This window comes from Perognathus longimembris, chromosome 3, assembly GCF_023159225.1.
Source record: "Perognathus longimembris pacificus isolate PPM17 chromosome 3, ASM2315922v1, whole genome shotgun sequence".
Taxonomy (NCBI): Eukaryota; Metazoa; Chordata; class Mammalia; order Rodentia; family Heteromyidae; genus Perognathus; species Perognathus longimembris.
Genome location: NC_063163.1, coordinates 10,556,496 through 10,568,807, shown reverse-complemented (window position 1 = coordinate 10,568,807; position 12,312 = coordinate 10,556,496). Strand labels below are relative to the sequence as shown.

General features: G+C 41.8%; 1 protein-coding gene and 1 long non-coding RNA gene across 2 annotated transcripts in view; both read left to right on the top strand.

The window, feature by feature from the left end:
• Positions 1-3,934, top strand: part of LOC125348166 — a 35,073-nt gene extending 31,139 nt beyond the window's left edge. The window contains exon 2 of the long non-coding RNA XR_007210312.1: positions 3,530-3,934. This is a non-coding gene — a long non-coding RNA (uncharacterized LOC125348166). The remainder of the gene's footprint in view (positions 1-3,529) is intronic.
• The window catches only part of Cldn10 (claudin 10), an 84,103-nt gene that overhangs the window by 33,437 nt on the left and 38,354 nt on the right, over positions 1-12,312 (top strand). The gene's annotated exons all lie outside the window — the stretch shown is intronic.

Sequence of the window (12,312 nt, the reverse complement as noted above, 5' to 3'; positions counted from 1 at the left end):
GCTCAGGGGTGGATTGTACGCCAGCAGAAGCAAATGCAGGAGCCAAAGCAAAGCCACCAATGAGGTGTTACTATGCTCATCAGCCATTTTACTAAATAGGTAGTTGGCAAAGGGAAAAAGCTCCTTCAGTAATTGGCAACTTAGATAGATCATTGAGACACCACATCAGTGGATTCTTGGAACTGAGCATAACACAAATCAGTTGTCTACAGAGAATTGGAAAAGGTGCCTGCTCACATGACTGGGTGATAGGCCGTCAAAGCTGTTTTGTTTCCCTTTGAGACAAAGCTGGAACCCAAGATTTTCTTTTTTTTTTTTTTTAAATGTAGAACTGGTTGGGTCAGTAAGATACTCCTTCTTACATACAGATTTTCCCTAACATTTTGATATAACTAGGTTTATGTAGATGCATGCTGCAACTGATATATTTCTAAGTTGAGGGGCTGGGGATATAGCCTAGTGGCAAGAGTGCCTGCCTCGGATATACGAGGCCCTAGGTTCGATTCCCCAGCACCACATATACAGAAAACGGCCAGAAGCGGCGCTGTGGCTCAAGTGGCAGAGTGCTAGCCTTGAGCGGGAAGAAGCCAGGGACAGTGCTCAGGCCCTGAGTCCAAGGCCCAGGACTGGCCAAAAAAAAAAAAAAAAGTCTAAGTTGAAAAGGATAGTTCTCAAAAGAAGAAGAAAAGTCTGTGATTGAGATCTCTTCCTGCCTTGCTGATAAAATGATTTCTTCCATCAGTCAGTTAGCTTTTTTTTTCTAGATTGGTAATGTTTTCACCAGACCACATGGAATATTTCTTCCATGGGAGGTGAAGTTTCAACTAATTGATGTGAATAAACACGCTTCTTTGAAAAGAATGTGCCAGGCTGTATAGAAAACAGGGCTTGAAAGGAATTGCTAAGAACCACTGGCCTTATTAATATGTGATTTTTGGGGGGGTGGGTTACTGTGAAGGGCATTGGGAATTCCACTGGACTGCAGTCTAAATTCTTAGCTTCTCGGTGAGCTAGCCTCCAGGCTGGAATAATTAAGTCACCTGACCTTCCTGTAGCTCTTATTATGTTTGGCTTCACGAGGCAGCATTCATGCACAAGTGGTCCTTTATTGTGTTCCAAAAGTCTTTTGTAGGACATAGATAATCTGTACTTTCCCAATTCCTCTGCATGAAAGGTACAGGAAACACAGGTATACCCAGGGTTTATATACAAATAAGTAGTTGACAACTAGGATCCTAGTTTTGCTGTTGTTTCAAATGACCTGGAGTTTAATCTTGTTGTTCCTTGGCTTAACAAGTGAGAGCATTTCCTTAAAACTCGTCTATTAGATGTGAAGAGTTGGTAGTTGTTTTCCCCCTTCACTTTTCTTTAAAATTTTTTTTGCCAGTCCTGCTGCTTAAACTCAGGGCCTGAACCCTTCCCCTGGCTTCTTTTTGCTCAAGGCTAGCCCTCTGCCACTTGAGCCACAGTGTCCCTTCTGGCTTTTTCTATATTATGTGGTGCTGAGGAATCGAACCCAGGACTTCATGTATATGAGGCAAGTACTCTGCCACTAAGCCATAGTCCCAGTCCAGTAGCATTTTTTAAAATAAGGATGCAAATTATTCCAGAAGCAAACCAAATATAAATAGTCCACTTTCAATATTTAAAACATAGTGTTGATTTTTACTGAAATTGTAAAAAAATTATTTCAAGTGCATAAATTCCACATACTTGAACATAAGCTTAAAAGCGAGTTTTGGTGTTCACCAACACCACTCAAAACTGTATTATCAGGCTTACATCTTCTCACGCCTGTCGTTGTTTCTTCTTGGTGTGGAGCTGTAGGTGGGGGAAGAGAGAGGGAGGTACTTCAGGAAGTTTCCATGGTGTTCTGTGAATCATTCCAATCCATGCCACAGAACCCACATCCTGGGCACTGAAAACCCTTTGACATTTTTCATAACTGCTGTTTATGTTGGGAGGTGAGAGTTGTTAAAATTCTCTGCGTTTAAACCACAACACTTATGAATGGTGTGAGACAAAGACTTAAGGCACATTGTAAGTGGTCAGAGAATCCTTACCGGAAGGAAACTAGCTATTGAATTACCGGTGTCAAGAGCAGGCAAATGCACCTGGACAGGCCGGCTCAGGAGAGACTGCCAAGGGCTGGCCACTCCCCTCCTATGTGGACACACCCAGTCAAGGGAGGGAGCGTTTCTCTCCAGTGTCCCACAAAACAGGACACATCCCTAATGACAAGCAGAATGAGAATACAATGGCTGCCAAGGAGATGCCCGCTACTCAGACATTTAAGGGAAACACTTTGTGTTTAGCAACTATCGTGTATTTGTTTATTTATTTTATTCATGTTTCACAAAAGGATTTCCCTGAACTCACTGGTTTTTTTTTGTTGTTGTTGTTGGTTTTTTGCCAAATCCCATTGTAATAGGAACAGTATAAGAACTGCTTTTCTTTCTTTCGAATGAAAAAAATATCAAAGGAAGAAGTCACTTACTTGAGTTCACTCACTAATTTCCTTGCGATACTCCTAGCCTGCTCAATGGACAGCTAAGCGGAAGCAGTGGTCTTTCTTTTGTAGCAAGTATAGTGAACGTTAACTGAGGACAACAGCGTTAACATAATCCTTAATTTTGCATGGTAAGGACCCTTAATTTTCAAATGAAGTTTGCAATATGTTGGGTTATTAATGTAGGATTATTAATATATTGATGGTTAATATTATTAATAATTAACATAATTAAAATAATATAATTACAATCACATAAAATACAATAACCAATATTTAATAATATTAATGACATGATTTATATAATGTTAAATTGGTTTTATTAATAATTAGTATTAATATCAATTGGATCCCACACTAATATATTGAAGATTAATATATTATTATTTAATAATATATTATAGCTACAGTATATGTAATATATGTAACACATTATTAACTAATAGTATATTAATCATCAGTATATTAACATGGGACTCAATTAGTATTGAATCCCATATTGAGGTTAATATGGAAATTAATCAGTGAAGAAAGAGACAGATACTCCAATTTTAAAGTCACAGGGTCTGTTTTCCTTGAAGGCTATCAGAAAACGTATGTCCTCCCCATGAATTCTTTCCCCAGATTACAGTATCTAAAAAATCAAAGAAAGAAGTAATATTTAACAAAGAAACTTCTAGCTGTCAATTTGATTCTAAATACACTTGAATAACATTTGATTTTCAACAAAGACACCTGGACCATCATAAGGAAAAATGAACTTCCACCACACACTTCTTTCAGACACACAGACATGGATCAAAGATGGTTCCGAGGCCTAAATACAAAAGCTAAAACCAGAGTTTTAGAGGAAAATGGAGAATATTATCACCGTGACTTAAAGATAGGCCAGAATTGGACAAAAGAGGTCATAAAAAGAAATGCCATAAGAAAATATATGTGTGCTTACTTGCTTTGTTTTAGATATCTGACAAGGGGGCTGGGAATATGGCCTAGTGGTAGAGTGCTCGCCTCGTATAGATATCTGACAAGGAATGCTTATCTATCTAAATTAAGCACTCTTAGAACAACAGAGAAACAAGTCTCTAAGAAAGAAGCGAAATATCTGGACAGGTGGTTCATAAAGGAGGTATTCATGTAAGCACCGAGCACAGGAAGGGATCAACATCATGAGTCATCGGAGAAATGAAAAGCACCCAGGGGATCACGGAATGTCTACAAAAATGGCTAACACAATAGACAGACACCATCAAATACTGGCAAACAGGCAGAGCACCCACAACTGTTGTGCACTGTTTGTGGGGTGTAAAATAGCACAACACTTTGGGAGAAATGGGAGATCATTCTTATAAAATTAAACATACATTTCCTCTACAGCCCAGTAATTGCACTGTTAGATAATTTCCAGGGATAGCATATGTTCACCAAAAGATTTGTGCCACAATGCTCATAGCACTTTTCTTTGTAATAACCTAAAACTGGAAAAGGATTGTTTGTTTACCAGTAGAAAAATGAACAAACCACTTCACCTACAGAGATAGATTACAGCTCTGCAAAATAAAGAAGTGAAGTAGTCGTACATGTAACACATGGCTGATTCTGGGAAGTCAAGTTTTCTAAGAATGAAAGATATCCTGCACAAGTTGAATTCTGTCTAGGTAAGTTTTTGAAGTCACAAAACTGATTTAGTATGGAGAAATAGAAGAAACTAGAAAGGCATAAAATGTAATTTTCTCAAGAGGCAATAATATCCTGTACCTTAATAAGAGTTTGTTTCATTTAAACAGACTTATTCATTTGTTAAGAGTCTGTGAGAGGGGCTGGGGATATGGCCTAGTGGCAAGAGCACTTGCCTCGTATACATGAAGCCCTCGGTTCAATTCCCCAGCACCACATATACAGAAAATGGCCAGAAGTGGCGCTGTGGCTCAAGTGGCCGAGTGCTAGCCTTGAGCAAAAAGAAGCCAGGGACAGTGCTCAGGCCCTGAGTCCAAGGCCCAGGACTGGCAAAAAAAAAAAAAAAAAAAAGAGTAATGAGACTTGAACTCTGGACTTTGCACTACAGCTCAGCTTTTTCATTCATTGTTGGTGCTCTATGACTTGAACCACACCTCTACAAGATCTGGCTTTTTGCTGGTTACTTGGAGATAAGAGATTTGTCTCAGATTTGTCTGCTCAAACTGGCTCCCAACTGAGATTCTTAGCTCTCAGCATTCTGAGTAGCTAGGATTATAGGCACAAACAAAGTGCATCCAGTTTAAGCATTTTACTGTATGTAAATTTAACATTAAGTGAAAGAACTAAATATTAACCTATAGCTAGTGATATGAATACTGAAATCCATAGACCAATTTGTACAGATACCTACAACTTATAATGTTCCACAGAAAACTCCCACAAGATGGACAGAGAAAGAGGGATAGAGAGAAGGATGGGGGGACAGAGAATGCAAGCAAACAAGCAAGCGATGTTGAGTGGTAGAATCCGTATTTTGGACACGGAATAGGAATCGCGGTAAAATTCTGTCAACATTGCTGTGCATATAAACTTTCAGAAGAAACTATCTGGGGGAAGAAAGTAGATTTTAAGTAAAGAGTTTTCCTTGGATCTATTACTCTCTTATTATATTCACAGAATATCTTTTTAGACTATCCGAGAATAAGTGACTAATTGTTTTTTCAAACCATCAGTGCCTGGTGGCTCATGCCTGTAATCTTAGCTACTCAGGAGTCTGAGATCTGAGGATCATGGTTCAAAGCCAGCCCAGGCAAGAAAGTTCATGACACTTCTATCCACAATTATTCACCAAAAAAGCCATAAGTAGAGCTGTGGCTTAAGTGGCAGAGCACTAATCTTGATAAAAAAAAAAGCTCAGGAACAGGGCCCAGGCCCTGAGTTCAACCCCTGGACTGGCACACAGATGCACACACACACACACACACACACACACACACACACACGATAAAATAGGCTAGATTTTTTAGTGCCTTCTGGTAATTATGAAGACATAAGAAAACGAAGAGCAAGTTTTTCATGTCCAATAAATGAGTATGTGTTTATTGAGTGCTTGCTACCTGCCTACTGCATGGAATACAAAGGCATCCAAGACTTAGGTGTTACCTGCAGGTGCCACGCTCTCATTGGGGCCCCGGACCCACAGAGAGGTACCTGCAGTTAATCACCGCAACCCCACAGTAGACTGCAGGCATCTAGTCCCAGCCATATCCCTGCTTCCACACTGGTCTTTTCTGTCTTTCCTCCATAGGTCTTCACCCAGATGATCTGGCCTAGCTACAAAGCCCTTCTGTGCAACACCTCAGAATACTCCACCTCCTTCTCCAAACCATCACCCCAGCCACAGCAGAGTTAAGATTCTTCTGTCTTTCTTGAACTTCATTTGATCAAGCTCATAATCACGCAATCACCAGAAAGACCAGTTGAGTATTGTACGGTGCAGTCAGTCAGCTTTATTTCACTTTCCCAACATTATTTTTCTTTTATATAGTTATTTTTATTTATATATTTCTTTTATATATTTATATATCTATATATTTATATATTCATATGTATCTATTCATGTCAATATTTAAAATAATATTTGAAGGCTTTATACACTTGCATTTCCCAACAGTTTCAAAATAACATATATGACATTAATATATATTAATATAGACAGTAGATAGTAGATATAGATAGTAGAGCCATAGAAGTCAAAGGGGGAAAAACAAACATATTTCATAAAGGAGAATGTGAGCAGCTGTGCAAAAGACTCAGCCAGGACAGCTGAGATGAGGCAGAGGAAATCTACACGAGCCACATAGAGTCACACTACTGTGTCCCTCTGCCCGTTGTGGTCCAGTGTGGAGGGAAGGAAGTGAATTCCATTATGGTAGGCTGACCAGAGAATGGGCTGGTAGGAAGACAAGACCCTGGTTGTAGTCAACTCTAAACTCTATCAACGTGCTTCGTTGAAAAAAAGAAAAACTCCTAATAACCCCCTGCCTCAGTATCTCCAAACACATTTGTGTACTTTGGGAAATCTGAACCAGTCTTTGAAATCTGTTTCAGCCAAGCAGAAAGATCACCTGAGGCACAGTGTCTTCCTTCACCATGCCAAACGTTCAGCCTCAAGAGGAAGATCTGTTTTGTTATTTTATGTGTGCCCACTGTTTAGCCCTAGGAAACATCACCCTGCAGTTTCCCATTGGGTAGAGTCACCCAACACATTTTGGCTAACCCTGATTCCCAATCCTGTGCCCTTTGTACGGCCGCTTCTGGTTTGCAGTCACAACGCCTTTGGATTGCAGCCCTGTGAACTCTCCGCATGTCTCTCACATCTGTTCTTTCTTTTCCTTTCTCACGGTCTTTCCAACACAAATGTGTTTATTTTCAAGCTGTTGAGTGCTGGGTGGTGGGGAGGGGTGGTGGTGGGGGGGGGGAAATCACATTTAAATGTCATAACAGATTTTATTCAACAGAGGGCGCAGATTTCTTATGGAAAACAAATTTGGATAAGTTAGGTTGCTCCTATGAGTAGCTCAGTGTCACAGCTGCAGGACCTTCATTGGTGCAGAAGCCTGTGACATGTGCATAGGAATTTAGTCCTGGAGGGGGGAGGGGGAGGGCTAGCATCCCAGAGCTCTTGCTGAGAAGAGGGAAGACTACTGCTAATGTAAAGGGGTAAGATGAAGTTCGGGTTTTTCTATTTTAGGTAGCCAAAATTAATTATGATAGAATAGTTAAAAATTAAACAGTAAATGGACAAAATAAACCCAGTTTCTTTACATCCTTCTGGTTTTAAGATACAGTTTTGTTTTACCACAGCCTAAAGGGAACCTAGTGAAGTTACATATAGTTAATAAATAATGGGTGTTTTTTTTTGGGGGGGGGCAGAGGAAGTTGGTTGTTGTTTTGGGTGGTGAGAGTATAATTGGAATTGTTGATATTTCAATGGCATAGCTCCTCTGTTTTTGTTTTTGCCAGTCCTGGGGCTTGGACTCAGGGCCTGAGCACTGTCCCTGGCTTCTTTTTGCTCAAGGCTAGCACTCTGCCACTTGAGCCACAGCGCCACTTCTGGCCATTTTCCATATATGTGGTGCTGGGGAATCGAACCCAGGGCTTCATGTATATGAGGCAAGCACTCTTGCCACTAGGCCATATTCCCAGCCCTAGCTCCTAGCTAGGAAGTGGTGACGTGTGGCTAAGGGACAGACAGGCTCTGAGCTCTGTTCTCAGCTCTCCCTGGAGTGTGAGTCTCGTCTTCTATGCACATTTTGTCAAGGGAATTTCATAACCCAGATTAACTGATTTTCATCAATGCAAGTTATGGAGAAGGAAGGAGGTGCCAAGAGGACGCCATCTTTAAGTGGCAGTGATACGCTCTAAGCAACTCCGCACTTGGCAAAAACTCATTGAGCCAAATTCTGCTACAGGAAAGGTGTAGATGAAGACACCAACTCTCTCCACAGCCCTGCAGTGCCAAGTCGGAAGGCCCTGTGCATTTCATCGCTTGCTCTTCTCTCTTTCTGCAAGGGGCTTGGGTCCTGAATTTAGACTTCTCTATTTAGCAAAACAACCTGCCTGGTCCAGGGAAACAGTGAGGACTTATCCACCATTTGCATTGGCCCCTAAAAGCAGAACCAACCATGAGGAGGCTTTTACTGAAACGCGACCTGCTAGTTCACTAGCGCTGCTAGCTCTGAGCTAGGACGAAGCTCCCAGAGAAACTAAGCTTGGATGTGTCCTTGAAAATACCCCCAAAAACCCCACTAAATAAAAATTATACTGGCTAGTGACTGACTGGCTGGAAAAAGAAATGAGAAATGATGTTAGTTTTTGGTTGGCTTTGTTACCTACAAGAATCTAACCAAGCCTAAGGTCTAACTTAGAGCCTAGAACAATTGAGGAGGCTAGGAAAGCTATGTTGGATTGGGGAATGCTGATTACACACACACACACACACACACACACACACACACACACACACACACACACACACCGCACTGCTGCCAACAATATTAATCTATTACAATTTTATTTAGAACTGAAAGAGAAAGGTGGTTCTTTTCAGGTTTCAAGTGGGGGTGTTTGGCTCTTTTGCATGTGTGTGTGTTTTATAACGCTTGTTCACAATCATGGGCTAAATCAAGTGCTAAGTCAGGCTTTGTTGTTAACCTGCTTAATTCCCGCCATGAAAATAAACAGAGGTGCCAATGCCCTAGAAACTCAAGTTCTGCGCATAAAATGAACCAAACTCCTTCTTCATCCTGCCTTTGGTTCAGGTTTGGGTTAATGTTCTACGCTTCTAGTTTAAATAGGCAAATATAGAGAAGTAAACATAACTGGAAGAAAATGGGGCAGTAAGTAGAGGCAAAACTCAAGAAATCTCTGAAAATGGAAAAAAAACCGATATGGTTTTTCTATTGTGAGGGGAGGATTTCTTTTTTTTTTTTTTTTTTGGCCAGTCCTGGGCCTTGGACTCAGGGCTTGAGCACTGTCCCTGGCTTCTTCCCGCTCAAGGCTAGCACTCCGCCACTTGAGCCACAGCGCCACTTCTGGCCGTTTTCTGTATATGTGGTGCTGGGGAATCGAACCTAGGGGCCTCGTGTATCCAAGGCAGGCACTCTTGCCACTAGGCTATATCCCCAGCCCCAGGGGAGGATTTCTTGATGACTTTAACTATTCTCCTGTTGGCTAATGAACAACTCCATCAAGAAATCCATCTTCCTTTGACCACTTTCTCTACCTTCCTCTGTCTCCTAGGTTTCTTTTTCTTTCTCTCTCTCAATTCCTTCTTGTTTCCCCTTGACCCTGCCTTGAAAAACAACCCTTAAGCAAGGCACCAGTGACTAGCACCTGTAATCCTAGTTACTCAGGAGGCTGAGATCTGAGGATGATGGTTCAAAGTCAGCCTAGGCAGGAAAGTCCTTGAGACCTTTATCTTTAATTAACCACCAGAAAACTGGATGTGGTGCTGTGGCTCAGAGTGGTGGTAGAGCATTAAACCTGAACAAAACAGCTCAGGGACAGTGCTCAGGCCCTGAGTTCAAGCTCCACGATTGATATAAAGAAAACCAACCCTCTGCCTAGATTCACTAATCTAGCCAGATGTTTTAGAAACATCTTTCAACTCACTTTTGAGTTATTTATTTAGTCTTGGTTGTGTGTGTGTGTGTGTGTGTGTGTGTGTGTGTGTGTGTGTGTGCATGTCTGTGTATAGAGAGGCATGATCTCAATGCCTGAACATTTAGGTGTTTTACTCAAGATTGGTACTCTAACACTTGAGCCACAGTGACACTTCTGACTTAATTGGCAATAAGGATTTCGCAGACTTTCCTGCCCAGGCTGGCTTCAAAGCCAGATACTCAGATCTGTCTCCGAATAGCTGGGGTTAAAGGCATGAGCTACCAGCTACCAGCTGCTTGGGTCTCTATCTACCTACCTATCTATCTATCTATCTATTTATTTATTGCTGTTGTTTGTGTTCCTACTTTTAGGATCCTAGTTCTATCGTAGCCCTGTTTTAATTTATTTAATTCTTTTAGTCATATCTGGAAATGAACACTCTGTAACAGAATCTTATTCTTTGCTTTCTTCCTCATAGTATATGAGCCCTAGAAACCTGGAACAAACAGCCTCCTGCAAGTTGCTTGGCCAAGTGTCCCTGGCTGCTTTACTATGACAATGTAATCATTTGTGGGGCTTTCTTACGAAGCAAAGCCACATTACTTAGCCCAACAGGGATTACACAGACAGGCAGCCTGTGTGGTTGGGGAGGCGGCTGAGAGAGCACGTTTGTTGTCAGGAAGATTAATGACTGACATGACATTCTAGAGGCGTGGTGGTTATACTAACCACAGGTGAAACATGACTTTAACTTTGTGCTCTAGATCTGTGCATTCATTCTTTGCAAACCCTAAATCAAACACAGAAACAGCGATTGTTTCGCCCCACCGTGAGGTGTGCCAGTTCTCTGTGGACCACAGTACAGCACACAATTCCACGGGACTTCCTTTTCTCTTCATGTTGATCTTCGCAGTGATTGTAAATAGGATTCTGCATTAGCCTGAGCCACAAAGTTCTTAGTAAACTACTGGTAAATATTTTATTAACATGAACATATCTTTGAGAACACAGTAACTTTCAACTTTGAAAGATCATTCAAACTTGGCTTATAAGTCAGATTTTTTTTTTTTTTTTTTTTTTTTGTGTAGTCCTAGGACTTGAATTCTGGGCCGGGGCACTATCCCTAAGCTTCTTTTGCTCACGGCTAGCACTCTACCACTTGGGCCACAGCGCCACTTCCAGTTTTCTGGTGGCTGATGGGAGATGAGAGTCTTAAGGACTTTCCTGCCCACGCTGGCTTCAAACAGCAATCCTCAGATCTCAGCCTTCTGAGTAGCTGGGATTAGGCATAAGCCACAGCACTTGGCTAATTTAGACTTTTTTCTTCGCTCAACTCAGATAACTCATAAGATTCATACACATTTGTTCGTTTTCTGTTTCCATTCTGGCAATACTGAGGTTTGAACTCAGAGTCTTGATCTTGCTTTACTGGTGCTCTACTACTTTTTGCTGGTTATTTTGGGGGTAGCATTTGCTAGACTTTTACCTTGAATTGTAATCCCCTGGATTCTCAGCCTCCTGAGTAGCTAGAATTACAGGCATGAGCCACTGGTATCTGGTGAATTCAGACATTTTTGAAAAACAACATATACAAAATGGTATTCCCATCAGTACCGTGCTCCAACGTATACTTTGTGACTGCACTTTATGACTTCAGGTGTTTCAAGAATTCACTTTTGCATTGCAAAGCTTCTTCATTTGAAATGCTGAATTAAAGGATGTTTGAGAAGATCTAACTCTAGCATTCTAGATCAATAAAACAGGTAGATGTAAGAATCCAGTTTTACATATAGTTTACAAAAATCCATCTTAGAAGCAGGCTCTCTGCCCCGGCCCCTGCCCCCTTCAGGTGCCCCCAGAGTGGCCCTAAACCAGGTAGGGTGTCACCCCTCACTTCAAAACACCTGCCAATAGCTTCCTGTCGCTCAGCAAAAGCCCAAGATCTCACTAGAACTTATGAGGCCAGACGGAAGCTACACAAACCTACATACCTGCTGCCCATGTACATGAACACACAGACGCACAGATACATACACACATGCAGACGTCCACGTACAGGAACACATGTAGACACATGCATAGAACTCATGTAGACACGCACACGTGCATGCTCTCACACAGAGGGACACACACAGAATGTCCTCAGCTCTACTACTCTCCGTCTTGAGTCTCTGCTCCAACCCAGTGGTGCTACCAGTGCTCTTCAAACAAACCCAGTGTGCTCCGTCTGTGGGAGCGCTTGGCCTGGAACGAGCCATACAGTCAAGGTCATTTCCTTCCAGCCTTCTTCCCAGGGAGGGCTTCTCTTTCTCCGGCCATTACAATAGAAAAATCACTCTCTCAGCCAGGTGCCAGAAATCCTGGCTATTCAGGAAGCCGAAGGAGTGAGGTAAAAAGCCAGCCCTGGAAGGAAAGGCTGTGAGACTCTTAGGTCCAGTTAACCACCAAAAACCCAGAAGTGGAGTTGTGCTCAAGTGTGCACTAGTCTTGAGTGAAAAAGCTAAATGACAGTGCTCAGGTTCTAAGTTCAAGCCCCAGTACCAGCAGAAAGAAGAGAGAAGGAAAGAAAGGAGAAAAGGTGGAAAGGCAGAAAGAGGGGAGGGAGGGAAGGAAAGAAGGAAGGAAGAAAGGGAGGGAGGGAGGGAGGAAGGGAGGGAAGGAAAGGAGGAAGGAAGAAA